We start from the raw sequence: 21,178 nt of genomic DNA on the forward strand, positions 1-21,178 counted from the left end.
AAAGGGAAGTATGAAAAGTACGGTATATTTGCCTTTAGCAATTATACCAAACTTAGGTGCAATAACAACTTAAGACATTAATGGACAAAGTGAAGCAGTGCAAACGTAAACATGTATCCAAAACCACGAACGGACAACATATTCAAACTGTACTTACATTCTCATGGACGCACGGAATAATAATGAAAGGAATGAGATAATCCACAGAATGATTGAAAGCAGAAAAAAATGACTGTCCGTTACAACGATACCTGCCGACTGACCGATGAAAGAGCAAAACAACCTATGATAGTGTAAACAGAATCCTGATTGGTAGTGGAGGAATGAAACACAACTTGTGATTAGTTGCTAGGCGGTTGCTAGGAAGATCACATGACCACAGGAGAAACACGTCCAGACGTAAATAGTAATAACAGAACGATTCAAACACGAAATCGTTAAGTATAATCAGAAACTTCTTAACAACACCATTCACTTAACATTAGACAATTTTTACGGTACAAAAACTTTAATTGTAGCTGAAAGTTGAACTGTAAACGTGAAACGCGATTTGCCCGAACCGGGACACGGACATGTTGAAGATGACAACTCTACCACTAGGCCACTGGGGGGCAGTGTAAGACCACACTGTGAACGCTTGAAATATAGGGAATGAAGTATTTTTGAACGTGAATCTATGAAGAACTACGAATAATACAAAGTTAAAAAACTGAAAAAAGTTCAACTGTGGAATGAAAAGATGAAATGAAAGTAAGAACAGTTTGAAAAGGCTAAATTCTTTAAATATGAATAGTATAAAAAACGTAAATTGTAGGAAAACGATGAATAGTTGAACCTTGAAAAATAAAAAAGCACTTCACGTGAATATGTGGAATGATATGAAGTTCGAACGGCATGAATTGGATGAACTGGGAAGGAATTGAAACCAAAAAAAAAAATACTGAATTAACTGAAAAAAAACACTGAATGTGTGAAAAGACACAGCGGGGATCGAACGCACGAACATGCAGTAGATATACGTCAACAGAACGTCTGAGCCACGGGAAATGACGAAACCGTGAACGCTTTAAAAGGAAGTAGGAAGAACGCTCCAATCACTTAACATTCGGCCGTTTTTACGGTACAAAAACTTAAATTGTAGGAAAACGATGAAAAGTTGAAACTTGAAAAATAGACCCGCACTAACTAAAAAAGACTCACACAACTAAAAAATGACGCAGCCTGGGATTGAACCCACGAACATGAAGTGCGAATGCGCTACAAAAATCCCATGAGCCACCGAGACATAGGAAATATCGAAAACGTTAAAGTTTAAAAATAAAGCACGAAGACCAGCCCATTCACTTAACATTAGGCCATTTTTACGGTACAAAAACTTAAATTGTAGGAAAACGATGAAAAGTTGAAACTTGAAAAATAGACCCGCACTAAACATGAATATGTAGAATGATATGAAGTTTGAACGGCATGAATTGGATGAACTGGGAATGAGTTGAAACGTACCTAAAAAACGGTCGGAATAAAAAAAATATAATAAAAAAAAAAATAATAATAATAATAAAGGTGGAGAAAAACATAAGTGTGAAGGTTACACCTTCACACAATAATAATAATAAAGGTGGAGAAAAACATAAGTGTGAAGGTTTCACCTTCACACAACTAGAAAATGTGCAATTTCTGAAGAAATTGCGTGTGAAGGTGAAACCGTTGAAGGTTTGGGAGTTGAAAAGTGGAATGATGTGGAACGATTGAATGGTGTGAATCTGTGAAGAAATATGAATACAAAGTTGAAAAACTGAAAAAAAGTTGAACTGTGGAATTTGAAGATGAATGAAAAACTGAAAAAAAGTTGAACTGTAGAATGATTTGAATCTGTGAAAAATTATGAATCCGACAAAGTTGAAAAACTGAGAAACTGAAAACAAAACCGAATGTTTGAATCGTAAAAAAGTGTGGATGATCCGAAGTAAAAGCAGAAGAGAAAATACAATGTTTTTCAACTTTGTATTATTCACAATGCTTCACAGTTTGAAGCAATCCACAATCCACCTCATTCAAATCCACCTCATTCAAATGATTAGCTCATTATCAGGAGTTAAAAAATGATCCCTAAGCAAACTTTTCAGTTTTTTTAGTGCTTGAAATATGAATAATACAAAGTTGAAAACTGAAAAACTGAAAAAAACTGAATGTATGAATCAAGCTGAGTTCACCAAGCCAGATGCTGTACTAGGTGGAAGCAGAAGTGACAGGTAATGAGACGTCTAAGAAAATATCCAAGATGGCCGCCCATGAGGGCAGATGGGAGTTGGAGTCTTCAGTGGTCTAAGATGGCCGCCCGACGGCATCATGGGAAATAGTGTACTTTGTGTAACTAAACTGTAGGTTTCAAACTCAAGTCCTCGAGGGCTTGTATCCTGCATGTTTTTGAATCACAGCATTCACTTAACATTAGGCCATTTTTTACGGTAGAAAAACTTGAATTTTAGCTGAAAGTTGAACTGTGGTATAATGGTAATGTGAAGAAATATGAATAATACAAAGTTGAAAAATTGAACAAAGTTGAACTGTGGAATGATGTGAATGTGTGAAAAAATATGAATAACACAAAGTTGAAAACTGAAAAAAATCCGAATGTTTTAATCTTAAAAAAGTGTGGATGATCCGAATTAAAAGCAGAAGAGAAAAAACAACTGTAAACGTGAAACGCGATTTGCCCGAACCGGGACACGGACACGTTGAAGATGACAACTCTACCACTGGGCCACTGGGGGGCGGTGTCAGACCACACTGTAAAAAAGCTTTATATAAAGGGAATGAAGTATGTTTGAAGGTGAATCTGTGAAATATTACGAATAATACAAAGTTAAAAAAACTGAGAAAAGTTCAACTGTCGAATGAAAAGTAAGATGAAATGAAAGTAAGAACAGTTTGAAAAGGCTAAATTCTTTAAATATGAATAGTATAAAAAACGTAAATTGTAGGAAAACGATGAATAGTTGAACCTTGAAAAATACAAAAGCACGGCATGAACGGCATGAATTGGATTAACTGGGAAGGAGTTGAAAGCAAAAGAAAATACGGAATTAACTGAAAAAAAAAACACTGAATGTGCGAAAAGAGGCAGCCTGGGATTGAACCCACGAACATGAAGTGCGAATGCAGTACACAAATCCCATGAGCCACTGGGACATAGGAAACGCGGAAACCGTTAAAGTTTAAAAATAAAGTACGAAGACCACCCCATTCACTTAACATTAGGCCATTTTTACGGTACAAAAACTTAAATTGTAGGAAAAAGATGAAAAGTTGAAACTTGAAAAATAGACCCGCACTAACTAAAAAAGACTCAAACAACTAAAAAATGACACAGCCTGGGATTGAACCCACGAACATGAAGTGCGAATGCGGTACACAAATCCCATGAGCCACGGAGGCTATGTGGAATGATATGAAGTTTGAACGGAATGAAATGGATGAACTGGGAAAGAGTTAAAACGAACCTAAAAAACGGTCGGAATAATAAAAATAATAATAATAATAATAAAGGTGGAGAAAAACATAAGTGTGAAGGTTTCACCTTCACACAATAATAAAAATAATAATAAAAGTGGAGAAAAACATAAGTGGAATAACATATTATAATAACACATATTCCATATAAGGAATAACATATGTGTGAAGGTTTCACCTTCACACAATAAAGTCAAGTATTTATTTGAAGGTTTCACCTTCACACAATAATAAAGTCAAGGAATAACATGTGTGAAGGTTTCACCTACACACAATAAAGTCAAGGAATAATATTTATGCGAAGGTTTCACCTTCACACAGTAACTGTCAACCTCCCAGAACAATGTTCTTCTTTGGTATGAAAACAAGATAGTAAAATGGTCAAAATGTCCTGACCAAAAACAAGTTAGTGAAAAACAACTTATATAACTATGGTTGCACAATATATTCGGGTTTTCAACGACTATGGGAAGCATCACTAATTACCATTCCTCTCATTCCACTCTTGAGGCATCACATATTAGTTGATATACCCGACAAACGTTGATGGTAACACTATTTCATTTCCTGTGTGATCAAAGCTATCATAAAGGAACATGGACCATACTTCCTGCAACGTTAGGTTTCGGTGAATATGTTGATGTGTCAAATATCCTTGCCATCTAGAATAAATGTATACATGAGTGGGATGACGCGTCAACTTAACAGTGTAGTTCTCGACACCAAAGTGTCCGTTGCATATGTCAAGGTGTACAATCATCTCATGCGTTGCATAATCACCCACTCCACCTCAGCTCGTATACGTCTTAAGATGTCCCACCAGTGATGGGCTGAGGACTGTTGTACTATTTTAGCAGCATGTTGTACTCGTCCGCTGGCTACTAATGTGGACACCATGAGTTTGGAGATGTTAGACGTATGTGACTGTATACTTTTCTGAACATCAGTGGATTGTTCCAATGCGCATTTGAAACGCTCCAGTGAGAGGTTCCAGGGATTCTTTAGTACATCCCATTGTACTTGTGTCAGCTGATTAGACACAGAGTATTTCGTCAAACGATACGCCTGGTTTCCCCAATGCCATAGGTGCACATTATATAAGCAACCAACGAAAGGAACCAATGGTACTTGTGAATGATTTTGCATTGTTGCCACACATAGAGCATGTGGTCCAATTTGCCACAACATCTCCCTTCGTGGCTCCCTAGTCCAATCACAAAGTACAAACTCTGAGTCGGTTAAACATGGATTGCTGTGTCCCTGTTGTAATGTACACACAATTTCTCTGTCTGTTTCGTCACACATCTTCATCTCATAAGTCGTATTTGTTCCCACATCCATCCACTCTCCATCCAGATGTAAAAACCAAAACTCTGTAGTAGTAATCACTGGTAATACTTGATACTTACATATCGTTATAACAGTCGACACATTGTACTGAGTCCAATACCCAGTACAATACATACTGTTGCACTTTGTTCGCTCCAAGTTTAACTGTAACCAAAGTTTGCTACTAATATTCCAAACCCGTCTCCATTCGTTATAATTTCCCGTTGTCATTATTCTCTGGAGTCGCTCTTTTTGAGCTTCCGCATGTATCATTTGCAATGCACAGGTTGTCCATTTACCTATATGTGATAGATTCTTTCACGCATCATACGTTTCATTCCATAATTTTAACTCCCATGTAAATGCCTTTTTCCAAACGTTTGTGTTTTCCAATTGCCTTACCATAGCTTTTGGAAGCCATACCCCATCCTGATGTATAGCCTCTGATGCATGTTGCCCTGTGTTACATAACATTGTTCTAGTTACTTCATTATCTGCAGCATTAGCCACACCATACAGTGTTCCCGTTCCTCCTAAGAGAGTATCATACCAAGCTCTACGTTTTCGTGTACAGTGTGGTATATCGGGGAATTTTATTTCCCAATACACTCGGGTCTTAACCCGAGCTTGTGCCATGTGTGTACAGGTATCCAATATTGGTGCTATGTGTGTTCTTGTAGCATTAGGTTTCCCAGGTATCACCCATACTATATACAAAAATGTGTTTCGTCCCGAAATTTCAGTGCTGTCAAAGAAAAACCGGGTTTCTTCTATGGTAATCGTCCACCTCGTCCCGTTGTGCTCATTGCAGTCTCTGGTCGTCCTGTTGTAGTGGCATATGGGTACCACTGTAGTGACGGTTAAGTTGCATCCTTATTCCACCACCGGGATGTCCCTTCCTGCAAGGCATATTCTGCACTTCCACATCTGACAATTGCTGGTGACGTTTACCATGGAGCAGGCGTGGTAAGATGGACAGGTGTAGTTTCCTTGAGTACGGTCCCGGGTACTGCTTTTCCATCTTATGTGGAACTGCTGGATCTGCTCCAATTTGTCACCCTCGTCATTGCGCAGCAAAGTTGGACCTTGGCACCAAGGACAAGGATACATGTGACCCAGCAGATGACACTGCCACCTCTTGGGCCCTCGGTCTTCCCTGGTCCGGCCATGGCGCCTCTCCAATGATGGTCTTCCAATCAGCAAACACCACCACGGCATCTATATTACGACAAAGAGTGCATACTACAAACATATGATTAATTCTCTCTTGCATAACATTTTGACACCGGTACATTTATCCATTTTTCCTCTCCGGGATATAAGACGCTCACAGTAGCATCCTGCCCTTGAGCTATAATTTCTGCATTTCGGCTAATATGTCCATGCCCACTATCCACTCTGGGATAGGGGTAATGTTTACCCTATATGTTTTTATAGGCATATTTGCTATTTTCAAAAGTAAGTTAACAGGTTTTCCATAAATCACTTTTCCTCTTAGTCCTGTTAATGGTACTAGGGGTCCTTTCATTTTCTCTGGATTTCCATAAACTATTGAGGCCTCCGCCCCTGTATCTACTAACGCTGTTACTGTTTGAACAGATTTATCCCAAATAATTTCCATTCTTACATGAGGTCTAATATCACTGGTAGACCATCGTTGAGCAGGTTGTTGACGAGCTACCAGGGCTTGGCCTTTATCCTATTCATCATCATGATGGCGTCGTTTATTTTTGCCTTTCTTCCCCTTCTTCCGTCGCTGCACTGCTGCTACTTGCCTCACTTCCTCCTCCTCCTTGCTTGATGAAGTCTCCTCCTCCTCCTGTGGTAAGGGAGGTACAATAGCCTCCTGACGACCAGCAGTTCAAATTTGTCCTCTGTAGAGGACATTTCTAAACCTAAATATCTCCCACCCAGTTCATCCAATCGCATTGATTCCTTTTGTGCTCTATAGAGGACATTCAGAGCTTTCTAATGATACCAAATTTGTAGGGGTGGGGCTTTGTTACCTTGACTACACCGTAGAAGAAAATGGCTTCCCTCAATGCAAGCACTTTTTATGGGAAGAGGAAAAGTAAGTGTTCAATACTTTTTAACAAACACATTTTGTCTTGAAATGCTGTTGGCATTTTATTTATAAGACTCTTATGAACACGTTAAAGTGTCTTTTGAGTTATTTTAAGTGTATTTGAGCCTAGTATTCAAGTGTTTAAAACATGTCCTCAGTAATGGACATTTGAAGTTATTTCGTCCATTTTGCTCTTTTTTTCCCAAATGACAAGAAAGGGAATCATTCTCAGAAGCAGAGAGAATTTTACTGCGAATTGTTGATGGAAACTCAGACATTGAGTTATCTGATGAAGATGATCAAGATCCGCTGTTTGAGGTAGAACTAGAGGAAGATGATTCATGGAGCTCTGAGGAGGAAATTCAGGCAGGGCTAGCAGATGCAGAGGATTCAGATCAAGCAGCACTGTCCACATCTAAATCCAGTCGACGTCTACTATGGAGCAAGAATACAAAATTCAAATCCCAACTTGATGATCCTCCCATTATTCAGAGCAATGATGCTGCAAATGGTTCATTTTACTGGTCGATGTCCAGTGCGCCAGTATGTACCGGGCAAACCAAACCCAACTGGACTGGAGGTATTTGTCTTGGCTGCACCAACTGGTCTAGTTTTGGATTTTGTGGTCTACCAAGGCTAGACAACTTTCACAGCTCCAGGAGGAAAGGGCATCGGGGAACAAGCTGTTCTTCAATTGACAGAGTCAGTTCCCCAAGGCACCCACCTGTTCTTTGACAGGTACTTTACAACAATCAGCCTCATTGACACCCTGATGACAAAAGGACTGACAGCAACTGAAACCCTCACGAATAACAGGGTTCCAAAGGACTGCAAGATCATAGGTGATAAGCTCTTCAAAAAGAAAGAAAGAGGGTCATCAGAGATGGGTTCCCTTGGTTGACCACTGGCTTGTTGTCCAACCATTTTATGACAGCAAGTTCAGGTGTGAAACCACAGCCAAATGCAGCTCCGAGACACTATGGTGCTGTGCATCTTCCAGAGATGGTGGATGAAACACATGCATCAAGGTGTTGCCAAGCTGGCTGCAACAGTAAAACATATGTTCTGTGCTCCAAGTGCAAGATTTTTCTTTGTGTTTCCAAGAAAAGGAATTGCTTTTTGAAGTATCATACCAAATAAGCATAATAGAAGCAAAAGTGAAACAAAAGAAAAGAGATGATGGACAGTTATGTTTATGTTGAACACTTTTGTCAAGTTGACTTGTTGATATTTTTGTTGGACAAACTTTTTCGAAATAAAGTTCTGTTTCCCCTGTATTGGGTTCCGATGTCCACTGTAGAAGACACATCATAGCTTAAAAACAAAAATAAAAATTTCAAAAATTTCTTTTGCAATATTACAATTACTTCACATAGGTTGGGGAATTTCAAAATAAATGTGATCGGACAACATTTTTTTTCCTGGTAGTCAGGAGGATAGGAGGAGTGGTAGGAGGGACAATGGGAGGGGGCTTTATCAACTCTTTGAGCATACTGGTTAACTCGGCCACGCCCATCGTCATTTGAGGAAGGCCTCCTCCGGAGAAACATCTAACCTGCAGTCCCTTCTGTCTGCATTTTTCAGCAAGCGCTGATGTAGACACCCCGTCAATTTCCTCAGCTTGAACCCCTGCTTTAATTAGTGCCCTCCACATTTCACTTCTGCTTCCCTCAGGTTTTCCCTTTTTCGGAAAATTGTCTCTATTTTCCCTCGGTTTTTCATGTGGTTCACGATCACGCGGCGCGCTCACGTTAGACCAGTCTCCGAGCGTTGCTAACTCTGCCAACCTACTTTTTACCATCGAGAATGTCAAGTCAGCGGCTCCCAACAAAATAGTTAATACCGCCGCTCTATAATGGGGGGGGGGGGGGGGGGGGGCATCACCCCGGATCATTTTCGAGACCTCCCCATCTCTTATTTACACAGAGCCATCACTCTAAATTGAGTGCCTCATACACAACCGTGTCAATCTCATCACTGCATCCCTAATGGTTGACCATTGCCCTCTCAGTTCTGGCCAGTCCTGATATGATGGAAATATGTTCTGCGCGGCTGCCCCATATAAGGCTGAGAGAGGGAGCCTTCCATCACCGCCCATGGTTCTGCACATTCCCCGGAATTCCGCATTTAGCTGACTATCGGTGGAAAGCGCTGCGAACTGCTGATAATCTCCAGTATCTATATTAACGGCATCAGCTCCTTCCTCTATCAACCGAATAAGCCAAACATCGATCGGTTCGCTTGGTTTCTGACGATACTTTGTCACAATATGAGTCATCTCTTTCTGTGTATAATCTTCTCTAGTCATGAACAATTCTGGCTCTTGGCTGTGCTTGTGGGACCGGCCCTCGCACTCGCTCGCCATTTTCATCCAGAATTGGTTGACCGTCCGCCCCCATCAGATCCTGGATTCGATCTGGTATCACACGTCGCTGCTCTTTTCGTCGCGTGATAGGGTGTATCTGCAACCCCTTTAACGAGGGATACAACCCAGTCTGTGGTGGCAGGCCCGGTCTTATGCCTCCATCACATTCACTCTATTCATCATCATCATCTCCCCACACATCCCCGTTCCACTCCTCCGGATTCCACTGCGCTGACAGCCCAGTGGTAAATGAACAGATTTGCACTTGTTCTATTTTACGAGGTTTCCTCTTTCGCCCTTTTTGCGCTACTCGGGAGATATGCATTACAGCTCTTTCCGTTATACCCTGCATTTTTGCCAAATTCTCCTTTAATTCTTTCACTATAACCTCTAGCTGGATAACCTCTTGCACCTTTTGATTTTATGCGCTTCTAACTTTATCCAATTCCAACACGCAATTTTTCCAAGCTTCCGCACACATCCACAACATCTGCTGCGTGCCTCCCAGCGGAGCACGAGCATTCACTTCCACCCGCTTCAACATATCACACAATGCCAGCGGAGTGGCAGCGGGATTCACTCCTGTCCACAGTCCGGGGCGTCCCCCACGCTACCGTAAGACAGCTCCTATTTCTCGGAAAGTGATGCCTTCCCACCCGGGCACAACCTCCTCCTCTGGTGCCTCTTCCACACCCTTATTCTTCTTTCTAAAACAACGCATCCTGTTTTACTTAAGTAAAGTTGGCAAGATATTGGCAGATTCGGACTTTCGCGATCAATACCTCTCAGACAAAACGTCGTCGAAACACCAAAGTCGCCTTTATACCTCCTTCATAACACGGACTACCAGCTACAATGTCAAAAAAAGACATTTGTAAAATATTTAAACCGTTTCTTTCGGTGAAAAGACGCAATTGATCGCTATGAGCAGCAGAGGCTGGGCGAGCGCGCAAGGGACCGTCTGCAAATTACTAGATGGGGGGGGGGGGGGGGGGGGGGGGACAATAACGCCACAATTTGTAATTATGAATTCAACGAACACATCAAAGACATTAACATAATCATATTGGGACAGTGCTTTTGGATAAAAAAAAAAGCGTTTGTTTAATTTTGGACAATGTTTGTACTTAAAAATCAATCAATCAATCAATCAATCAAATTTTATTTATATAGCCCTAAATCACCGAAGTCTCAAAGGGCTTCACAGAATGAAAAGAGGTCATACAGAGACATCTTTTCAATGTAAGGTGCACAACAGCATCCCCTGTCAAAGCTCCCAGAAGGGGAAGGAAAAACTCAAAAACCCCAATTTGGGGAAAATCAGAAACCTCCAGAAGGGACCACAGGTGGGAGGAGCCCCCTTCCAGGCCCACAGGTTGAAGTGGATGCTGCATGTACCGAACACAGAAACAATATAAATTACAGAAAACATATTGTGCTATATAGTGCAGTGATGTCTTGACAGCAGGCAAAGCCATTGGGCAGGAACCATCCCGCATTCCAGCCAGGTGGACCGCAGACGGCTAGACTCCTAACCCGTGATGGTCGACCAGCGCAGGACCCAATGGAGGCGGTCAAGTCAACCCTCACCATCTAGCTACCCCCCTCTCCCGGCCGGAAGAGGGGGGCAGGAAAAAAGAAGAAGGCTGCAGACAGGCTAATTTAACTAAATGCTTTTGAGTATAGATGTGTTTTTAGTCGGGATTTAAAGATTTCTACCGAGGTGGCTGCGCGAACTTCCATAGGTAGGGCATTCCATAGTACTGGCGCGCGAATGGAAAATGCCCTTGATCCCGCAGACTTCTTTTTAGCCCGTGGGGTCGATAGCAAACCGGCATTTTGTGATCGAAGTTGTCGGGACGGAACATAAGGTGATACTAAGTCGACGAGATAGGAAGGAGCTAAACCGTGTAAAATTTTATAAGTAATTAACAACACCTTAAAATCACATCTCACGTGTATTGGAAGCCAATGCAGGTCAGCTAGAATCGGAGTAATATGATCAAACTTTCTCGTCCTTGTCAATAGTCTCGCCGCTGCATTCTGTACACACTGCAGGCTTTTAATGTGAGACATGGGAAGGCCAGAAAACAAAATGTTGCAATAGTCTAGGCGCGACGTAACAAATGCATGAATTAATGTTTCTGCATCGCTAAGAGAAAGAATAGGGCGAATTTTAGCTATATTGCGGAGGTGAAAAAACGCCGTTCTTGTCATGTTATTAATATGTGTTCGAAAGGAGAGAGTTGAGTCAAATATCACGCCGAGATTTTTTGCAGAACTACTTTGGGAAATAATACAGTTTTCTAGGTTCAGCGTGGTATTCTTAAGCAGGTGCTGATGATGAGCAGGGCCAATAAATAACATCTCAGTTTTATTAGGGTTGAGAAGCAGAAAATTGGAAGACATCCATTGTTTAATCTCGGCGAGGCAAGCCTCCAGTTTACTGCATTTGCACGGATCCGTTATTTCTAAGGGCATATAGAGTTGGGTATCATCAGCATAGCAATGAAAACTAATAGCATGTTTACGTATAATATCGCCGAGAAGAATCATGTAGATGTTGAACAGTAAGGGGCCAAGTACTGACCCCTGCGGGACACCACATGAGACGGAGAAAGACTCAGAGATTGCGTCGCCATAAGAGACACTATGCGTCCTTCCCAGGATGTAAGATCTGAACCAAGAAAGTGCTGATCCCGAGATACCAACACATGATCTAAGACGTTCTATAAGAATATGATGATCAATAGTGTCAAATGCGGCACTAAGATCAAGCAGTAATAATATTGATGAGATGTTGGAATCCGAGGCTAAGAGAAGATCATTCGTCACTTTTACTAGGGCTGTCTCAGTTGAGTGGTTGGCCCTAAAACCTGACTGAAGGAGTTCAAATCTATTGTTGTCTATCATAAAATCACTAAGCTGTTGTGTTACAACTTTCTCAAGAATTTTGGCGATAAACGGAAGGTGTGACACTGGCCTATAGTTAGCGAGATCTTCAGGATCTAGGTGTGGTTTCTTAAGTAATGGTTGAATGACGGCCGTCTTAAAAGCTTCAGGTACAATGCCAGAGGAGAGTGACAGGTTGATAATATTCAAGACAGACGACCCCAAGATCGGGAACAACTCTTTGACGAGTTTGCCTGGAAGCGGGTCGAGCATGCAGGACGTCGGCTTTGCTGCATTAACCAGTTGTGTAAGACACTCCAGGGATACTAAATCAAACTGGGACAGGGTAGCCAGACTTTCATGAACCTGATTGTCCGAACTAGCATCAACAATCACAGTTGAGGTGGTTCCCTTATTAGCTGAATCCGCTGAGTAAAGGATTGCATGAAATCGTGTGCTGAATGGAGGGAATTTTGATTAACCTGCTGCTGCTGTGTTAGCTGCGCTACCGTCTCAAATAAATACTTTGGGTTGTTTTTATTAAGACTAATCATTTTGGAAAAGTGATTAGTTTTTGCTAGCCTAAGAGCCTCTTTATATTTCAGCAAGCTATCGCACCAGGCCTGACGGAAAACCTCAAGTTTAGTTGTTCGCCATTTACGCTCAAGTTGTCTACTTAACAGTTTACACGTACGCGTTTCCTCCGTAAACCACGGAGTGCGCCGCTTCGGACGAGTTTTAAGTTTCAGCGGCGCAATAGAGTTTAGGGAATTTAGAAGAACCGAATTAAAATCATTCGCGAGCTTATCGACTGAGCCAGTGAAGGACGGAAAGGCAGCTGTTGCGGAAGGCAGTAATTCAGAAAGTGCAGCAGTCGTTGAAGAATTAATATCACGGCTCTTAAAGCCTTGGTTGTGGACAACAAGACCACACTGAGCTAGGACTTCAAATGTTATAAGATAATGATCAGACATAACGTTAGTATGTGGCAGAATTATGACGTTTGAGGCAGTTAGGCCACGGGTTAGCACTAAGTCTAAGATATTACCATTCCGGTGTGTTGCTGCTTTTATTATTTGTGTAAAACCAAATGCATCGATTATTGCTTGAAAAGCTACAGTAAGTGGCTCTGATGGGGAGTTCATATGAATATTGAAGTCACCCATAATTAATATATTATCTGTGTGAGTTATTAAGTCAGCCATAAGTTCAGGGAATTCATCTAAGAATCCAGAGTATGGGCCAGGAGGACGGTAAATAACTACCACATAAAATGGTGGTGAGGAGCTCGATCGCATAACGAGAGCCTCAAATGTCTTGAAAGTGTGACTCGTGCTCGTGCTAAGCCTAAAATCAGATTCCGAAATTAGGGCGACACCCCCCCCTTTTTTACAAGGACGGGCAACATGTGAGCCCACAAAGTTTGCGGGTGAGGCCTCATTTAATGGTAAGAATTCATTTGGTTTTAGCCAGGTTTCGCAGAGACCAAGCACGTTAAGATTTTGATCTGTAATAAGATCATTTACAAGAAGGGCTTTTGAAGCGAGTGACCTAATATTTATGAAGCCGAATTTAAACTGGGACATTTTTCCCGGACTATTCTGAGTCCTCGTGTTGGTAGTACTAATACCAACAAGATTTTTATGGCTGGGGCTTGCTCTATATTTTGAGTAATTAAAACCTCGTCGCGATGTTAGTAAAGTAGGAATTCGATTGTCGACGACTACAGCGCGCATATTGATATTAATATTTCGCCTAGGCACTTTGTCACTAGTCTTACTGATTAAAGAGGCAGGGCTGTTTTCCTTAATCAACACCACCTCAGCAGAAATCTTATCATTGGGGCATTCAGCATTAGGTATTGAAACAGTGTGTGGATTGCAGTGACCTAGACTAAGTATGCTATGTGTGTTGTAACAGTCCAGCCTAGTGCCGGTTAACTCTAGCCTTAACGACTCCACACCCGTTCTAGCAGGCTCGCTACTCGCCTGCGACCCGACATGCTCTAATGTGGGAAGTCATGGAAGGCTCAAACAGTAATCTATGTTTCTAGAAAGAGTGACAGCGCCTTTCCAGTTAGGGTGAAGGCCATCTGTCCTCAGCAGGTCGGGCCGGCCCCAGAAAGAGGGCCAATTATCTACAAACTGGAAACCCTGCTCTTTACAGAAACCAGCCATCCACCGGTTAAGCGAGAATAATCTGCTAAACCTCTCATCATTGCCTCTCGCAGGCAGAGGGCCAGAGACAATAACTCGATGCCGACTCATCTTTCTAGCGAGATTACAAGTCCTAGCTATGTTCTTCTTTGTAATCTCAGACTGCCTCATTCTAGTATCGTTGGAGCCGACGTGTATCACTATGTCCGAGTAGCTAGTGTTGTTTGCACTAGTCTGGTGTCTAGCCCTCTTGCATGTCAGCTCCCTAAGGTTAGCTTCAATGTCGGGTGCTCTGGCCCCAGGAATACACATTACGGTGGCTGGCTTTTTAAGCTTGATGTTACGGGTGATGGAGTCCCCTATAACTAATGTGCGGGAGCCAGTAGACTGAGGAGGAGTTTGCCTAGCGAGGGGGCTAAAGCGATTATGCGTCCGAACAGGCTCACCGCGGCTAGCAGGCTTCTTAGGGCTAATGCTAGCCGGACTAGCGGGTAGGCTACGACCCGCACTAGCCGACGCTAGCGGCATTGCGGGAGGGCTACGGCCCGCATTGTCATTATCAGATGTGTCCGTCTGATCTACGATTATCAGACTACCCTGCTCTAGCTGACGGACACGGCCCTCTAGGAGAGAAAGCCTCTCCATGAGAATAACACAGGTGTCGCAGGTGACAGAAGAGGTGGAGGTGCACGGAGCCATGCTTACCTTAGTACAGCCGAGCGAAATACTTACGCTAGCAGAGCTGCACGAGGACGAACGGAGCTAGGCGCTGTTCAGAGAAACGGCGAATCACTAGCTATCGAAGAATGGAAACAGTCCTCAAAAATGAAGGAAAAAGAAGAAAAACAACACCGAACACAGGTCCGACGGGTGGTGGTAAAAATAGAAAAATATAAAAGAAAAATATCGTTCGTCTCTCCAGCTAAGGCTAAAACAGCGACAGCAGCGACAGCAGCAAAACACTCCCCGGAACCGGAACTGTACTCTTCCTTACCGTGCTCAACAAGCTTAAAAATCATTAATAAACTGAATATTCATCTATAGCTCCAATATTGTTTAATATAAGGAGTCCAAAATCACTGGGCACATTCATGACATTTTCATGATCACACTACAACACTCGTTTTTTTAAATAAATTGTTTTGATAATCTTTGGGGATTTATTTTAAATGCTTGTTAATCATATACCCTCAAATGAATCAGTGGCTTCCCTTTTTTGCTATTGATCAATATATGGGTACAAATTGATCAATAATGATAAAATATTCCTTAAAATTAAGCAAAGGGATTTATTTGAAATCCAGAGGATGTAGCATAAGGGGAGGGATGTCACTGATGTGTGTGGTGATTTTGGACTCTCTAACTCAACCAACAGCAGAGCTATTGATCAATATATTGGTAAATTATGGTCAATATGCATTTAAAAAAATTCTTAAAAGTAGGCAAAGGAATGTATTAGAAAACCAGCAGTTGTTGGATAGTTGGGAGTACTTCATTGATGGTTGTAGTGATTTAAGAGTGTTTACCCCAACTCAAAAAGGGAAGCCACTGATTCATTTGAGGGTATATGATTAACAAGCATTTAAAATAAATCCCCAAAGATTATCAAAACAATTTATTTAAAAAATCGAGTGTTGTAGTGTGATCATGAAAATGTCATGAATGTGCCCAGTGATTTTGGACTCCTTATATTAAACAATATTGGAGCTATAGATGAATATTCAGTTTATTAATGATTTTTAAGTACAAACATTGTCCAAAATTAAACAAACGCTTTTTTTTTATCCAAAAGCACAGTCCCAATATGATTATGTTAATGTCTTTGATGTGTTCGTTTAATTCATAATTACAAATTGTGGCGTTATTGTTGTCCCCCCCCCCCCCCCATCTAGTAATTTGCAGACGGTCCCTTGCGCGCTCGCCCAGCCTCTGCTGCTCATAGAGATCAATTGCGTCTTCTCACCGAAAGAAACGGTTTAAATATTTTACAAATGTCTTTTTTGACATTGTAGCTGGTAGTCCGTGTTATGAAGGAGGTATAAAGGCGACTATGGTGTTTCGACGACGTTTTGTCTGAGAGGTATTGATCGCGAAAGTCCGAATCTGCCAATATCTTGCCAACTTTACTTAAGTTCCTGTTTTTATCTCCTGCGCGTAGCCAGCACGATCCTGCCGACAACGCCAAAATGTTTTGTTGAAAGGATCGGTGCTGGTCGGCGCTCAGGAGACAAAGACGACACTCAACAAAAGACCAGCGTTCCCAAATGCTATTTAGCCCAAATAACTGGCATATTTATTTTGACCAAATGCAAGTTCTCAAAATGCAGTTGACATTGCGTGAAATCATCATATGAGCCTCTTACCTATGCCGAGAAGGTGGAGAGCCAACACCCAGGCAGAGCTCCACTTGTCAACCAGCTCGGCGTTCGTACGCAACCCGCAGCAGACTCTACCTGTTTGTACTCTGCATCTCTCTTTTGTACTTTTCAGTTGCGTGCGCGAGGAAGGGCAGGTGGCCTACCCGTCTGCCCTGGCGTCGCAACACCTGTTTCCCGATTTGCTATTGACACTTAGCGTAAGTGTGTCCTTCAAGCTCTGAAAAGCAACTTACTCAATAATGTTCTCCTTTGATGAACACATCTTATTCAATAATAACTGTCAACCTCCCACAACAACGTTCTTCTTTGGTATGAAAACAAGATAGTAAAATGGTCAAAACGTCCTGACCAAAAACAAGTTGGTGAAAAACAACTTATATAACCATGGTTGCACAATATATTCGGGTTTTCAACGACTATGGGAAGCATCACTAATTACCATTCCTCTCAGCAGCCACTGATTTCTTGCTCTTGCGAGGCATATGTGCTTTATTATAAACGGGTGATGGATAGAAAAAAAGGCAGAGACAAAAGATAGAGCAGCAAAAAGAGAGGGTGTTTGGGGTCAGAAACTGGTGGTCTTCTGCAAAGAAAAAAAATAACATGTTTCAATAATCTTTATAGTTCATAAGCATAGTGCATTTCATGTACGAGACAAACGTGAAAAAATATTGAAACCCATCAAACCATCTAAAACAATCAGATTAAAAGGAGGCATCATTCTAATACAATTACAAAGTAGGTTTGTTCTGTGTACAAATATAAAATCATCCCATAAAAAAGGCATTTTGCTTATTCAATTATTATATAAAGCTTTGTTAAATCTGACATTTGTACACAATACAGTGCAGATGAGTATCTTTTCAAGCTCCTTGCAGAATATTATAGCGTAATGCGCAATGATGAGGAAAGGTCAACAAGTTAAGAACAATGATCAAGTGTTGAAGTGGAAGGCAGATAGTTGAGTGTCCTGACTGCAATGTGGAGTAAACTGTTTCTGAGGCTGCTGGTCCTGGTTCGGAGGCCATGCGGTCTTCTTCCTGATTGGCAGCAGGATGAAGAGGTTGTGGGACAAGTGGGAGGGGAAGGTACTCGCCGCGGTCTTAAAAGCTTGCGGGTGAGACAAGTGTTTTCGATGTCCAGCAGAGTAGGGGAGAGACACACCGATGATTCTCTCAGCTGCTTTTCACAGTGCGCTGGCGAGTGTGTAGACAGGACGCAATGCAGGCGCCGTACTATATGTTGATTCAGCTGCTAAATAGTATTGCTAGTAGGCATGTGCTAAAAACCATGTTGACGGTTTACTGCAGTGTTAAGAGGTTAAGGTTTCAATCATGACTGATGCTGTCTATAACCAGTAATTAGTGCCTTTTTTTTTTTGCCTGAACAGGGCAGAATATGATTGGCTTCTTGCAGTTATCTCAACAAGGCGCCTTTGTAAATAATTTGATGGCAATCACAGTTTTATTTGTTTTTCACCTTGTTGGCAAGCACTGAAGAGAACCTGGAAACAAACAACATGTTGGAGAACATGACACGTTTGCGTGTACAGACCAATAAATATGCTGAATTTTGATGATGTCGCCCTTTTTTGGGAGCTACCAATCAAAAGCAATGACACTACACTTTCTGCAACTTTAAAAAATGCTTAGTGTGTACATAAATACATCACACTCATTCAACATGAGCAATGTCTTTTTTGAATACCGCAGGACCTTTGTATGGCACATCACCATAGTTGCCACAATTCTTTCATAAGATATGAGCCTGTTTTGAAAATGTGTAGGTAATTTGCTCACACCTCAAGTTGGTAGAGAAGCGGGATTAAACAGACAGTTCTGTAGACACAAAGAGCAACATTGACGACATGAAATCTTGAACATTTCACTCAAAACACATATGTAAATTTTTTGCACAAAATCATCTGTTGGTGTTAGTTACATAGTTTCATATGTACTGTAATTGTATGCTTTTATTTGATAACCAAGTGATGCATTTTCAAAACACATGTAGATTTTTTGCACAAAATCATCTGTTGGTGTTAGTTATATACAGTTTCATATGTACTGTAATTGTATGGGTTTATTTAATGTTAAGCAAGTGATGCATTCTTGAACAGACATTACCATCTAATGCAAAGGCGAGCTGTACCTATCAGTTCAAAAATGGTGTGCCATCAGGAACTACAGACATCCAGGTACTTTAGCGAGAGCATTTGCAATTGCACAAATCACATTGCCGTCAACATTAAAGACATATTTTTGCTTCTAAGCAGACCTTAACGTTTATGCAATACACATCTTTTAACCTTTTTGGTATGAATAAAACATGTTCATTTTCACATTAGTTTATTTAAGGTTTTCTCCAATAGTTTCAAAAAATATATTTTACTAATTTATAAAATTAACAATAATGAAATTCAGGTTATCCGTACCAATGCCAAAAAGTCCACTTACAAAAAATTCAACAATTAGCCAACAGAGAAATAATTAAATGTACATTTTATTTACTGTCTTTATTTAGCTGTTAATGTATACACTGTAAAATATTTAGCATACTAATGCCAAAAACAGCATGCTGATGAATGTGTGAATGTGTATGTGTGCGTGCGTGTGTGTGTGTGTGTGTGGGGGGGGGGGGGGGGGGGGGTATGAAGATGAGTACAAGTCTTCAAGAGCAAAAAAAACGAGACACTGACTGGAACCTACTTCCTATATCTAATATTTGGCGCAAAGTCAAGCTGTCAACTGCTAAAAAGGAGATGCCTAACTGTTATATGTACTCCAGGATTACATGACGTATAGAGGAGATTAAAAAAAAAGAACGATTTTCAAAGTGGCATGTATTCAAAAAAGTGCTATGATTGATGATGTATAATTAAAATATGCATATATTTTTGAGAAATACACCAGAATTTCATTTAAAAATATATACAATCTAATAGCTACTCAACCTTATTATCCCAAAAAGCCTTGTGAGAATGATTTGATCAACGTTCTTCTGTCTTCTTTTGTTTTCTTCATATATGGCTATTACATTTGAAGTCCTGTAACAAACTAAGACAGTTAAGATGAGCCTGACAGATATGTGCTGTTCTCCATTTCTACCCACAGTTGTCAGAAATACTTCAGACACTGAGTTCAAGGCAGCAAGACTTTTTAAAAAATATCTTTCACAAAATTAAACATGCATATCTAATATCACATGTGTTTTAGATGATAATTGAATTGATCCTTGTTCTGTCCTCCCAAGATGTTAAGGTGGTTTTCGTCAAGGTAGACAGACAGCGAACAGCAAAATGAGGGCAACTTCTTTAATAGTTGTGTCGTTCTCACTCATTTTTATTTTGTAAAACTGCAAAGAATAATATATACCAAACATACAGTAAGTATACATATGCGAAATTCACTTTTTACCAAACCAACTGTGAAGATTAAATCCAATATACAACCACAAATAATATTCTCTTCTATATGAAATGCTAATGAGCTAACACAAAAATGCTAACGAGTCAACACATACAAAGGCAGCACCATTTAACATGCTGATATAAACTAACATTAGCCAGCTTGTTATCTATAATAACACGAATGACCAACCATGGGCATATTAAGGTAAATAATATTCCACGAAAGAAAACGACTCACAGACACTTGTGGGCCAGCTCTCGTAAGGACGAACAACAACGTGTGGCATTGACATAACTGCTCCCAACTGGATCACCTCCCCCTCCCTTTCAGAAATGCACCGCCAACAGCGGCCAGCGGTGGCGCCAAAAAACAAACCAAAGCACAAGTCTTAACTGTTTTAACAGTTCCAGAACAATCCTCGTAAAATAAAAATTCTGGATGGAGCCCTGTTGTGTGCGTGTGGATAAGTTTGTAACTCAATAAACATACATGGATGCAGTGCCGTGCGGTGAGGTTCATGGTTGGTGAGGCACTGACTCCTTCAGTGTCATATTTACAAATACAGTATATAAACCAAAAAGGGTAGCTATTTCAATTTGCTACTGGTTATTTCATATCTCATCAGCATTCTTCACAAAACACGCATGCACACACACGAGACATATTTCAGATCTGTAAAGGTAAAAAAAAAAAAAACCTGCATTTTGTGTAGTCTACACTCTCCATGTGTTGTAGTGACGCTCGGCTCAGGATATTTGAACACGCATGGCCCCACGCAGCTGCCTCTATTTTTCGTTCCCGTCCCAACGCGCAAGTGTAAAATGCACAGAAATAATGTTCATAATAAACAGCATTATTTCAACCTGCGTTTCATTGAAAAACTGACCAGCCCCAACCTAAACCAAGACCAAATGAGGACTTAGAATGTCTGCACGCACCGCACGTAACCCGCTAACCAGCGCATCACTAATGTGTTGGCCTTCGTAATTCTATAATCTATACAACATAACTGAGAGTATAGAGTGGTTTACAAAACCACACATTTCAATTTTGACCTTCAGTAAAATATT

General features: G+C 40.9%; 1 pseudogene across 1 annotated transcript in view; it reads right to left on the reverse strand.

Annotated features, from left to right (window-relative positions):
• Positions 1-8,791, reverse strand: part of LOC148417560 (uncharacterized) — an 83,461-nt pseudogene extending 74,670 nt beyond the window's left edge. The window contains exon 1 of the transcript XR_015866645.1: positions 158-8,791. The product of XR_015866645.1 is annotated as an uncharacterized LOC148417560 (transcript). The remainder of the gene's footprint in view (positions 1-157) is intronic.
• Between the last annotated feature and the right edge of the window lie 12,387 nt (positions 8,792-21,178).

The sequence above is a fragment of the Hippichthys cyanospilos genome, chromosome 9 (assembly GCF_059441005.1).
Source record: "Hippichthys cyanospilos isolate Australia breed blue-spotted pipefish chromosome 9, RoL_Hcya_1.0, whole genome shotgun sequence".
Classification (NCBI taxonomy): domain Eukaryota; kingdom Metazoa; phylum Chordata; class Actinopteri; order Syngnathiformes; family Syngnathidae; genus Hippichthys; species Hippichthys cyanospilos.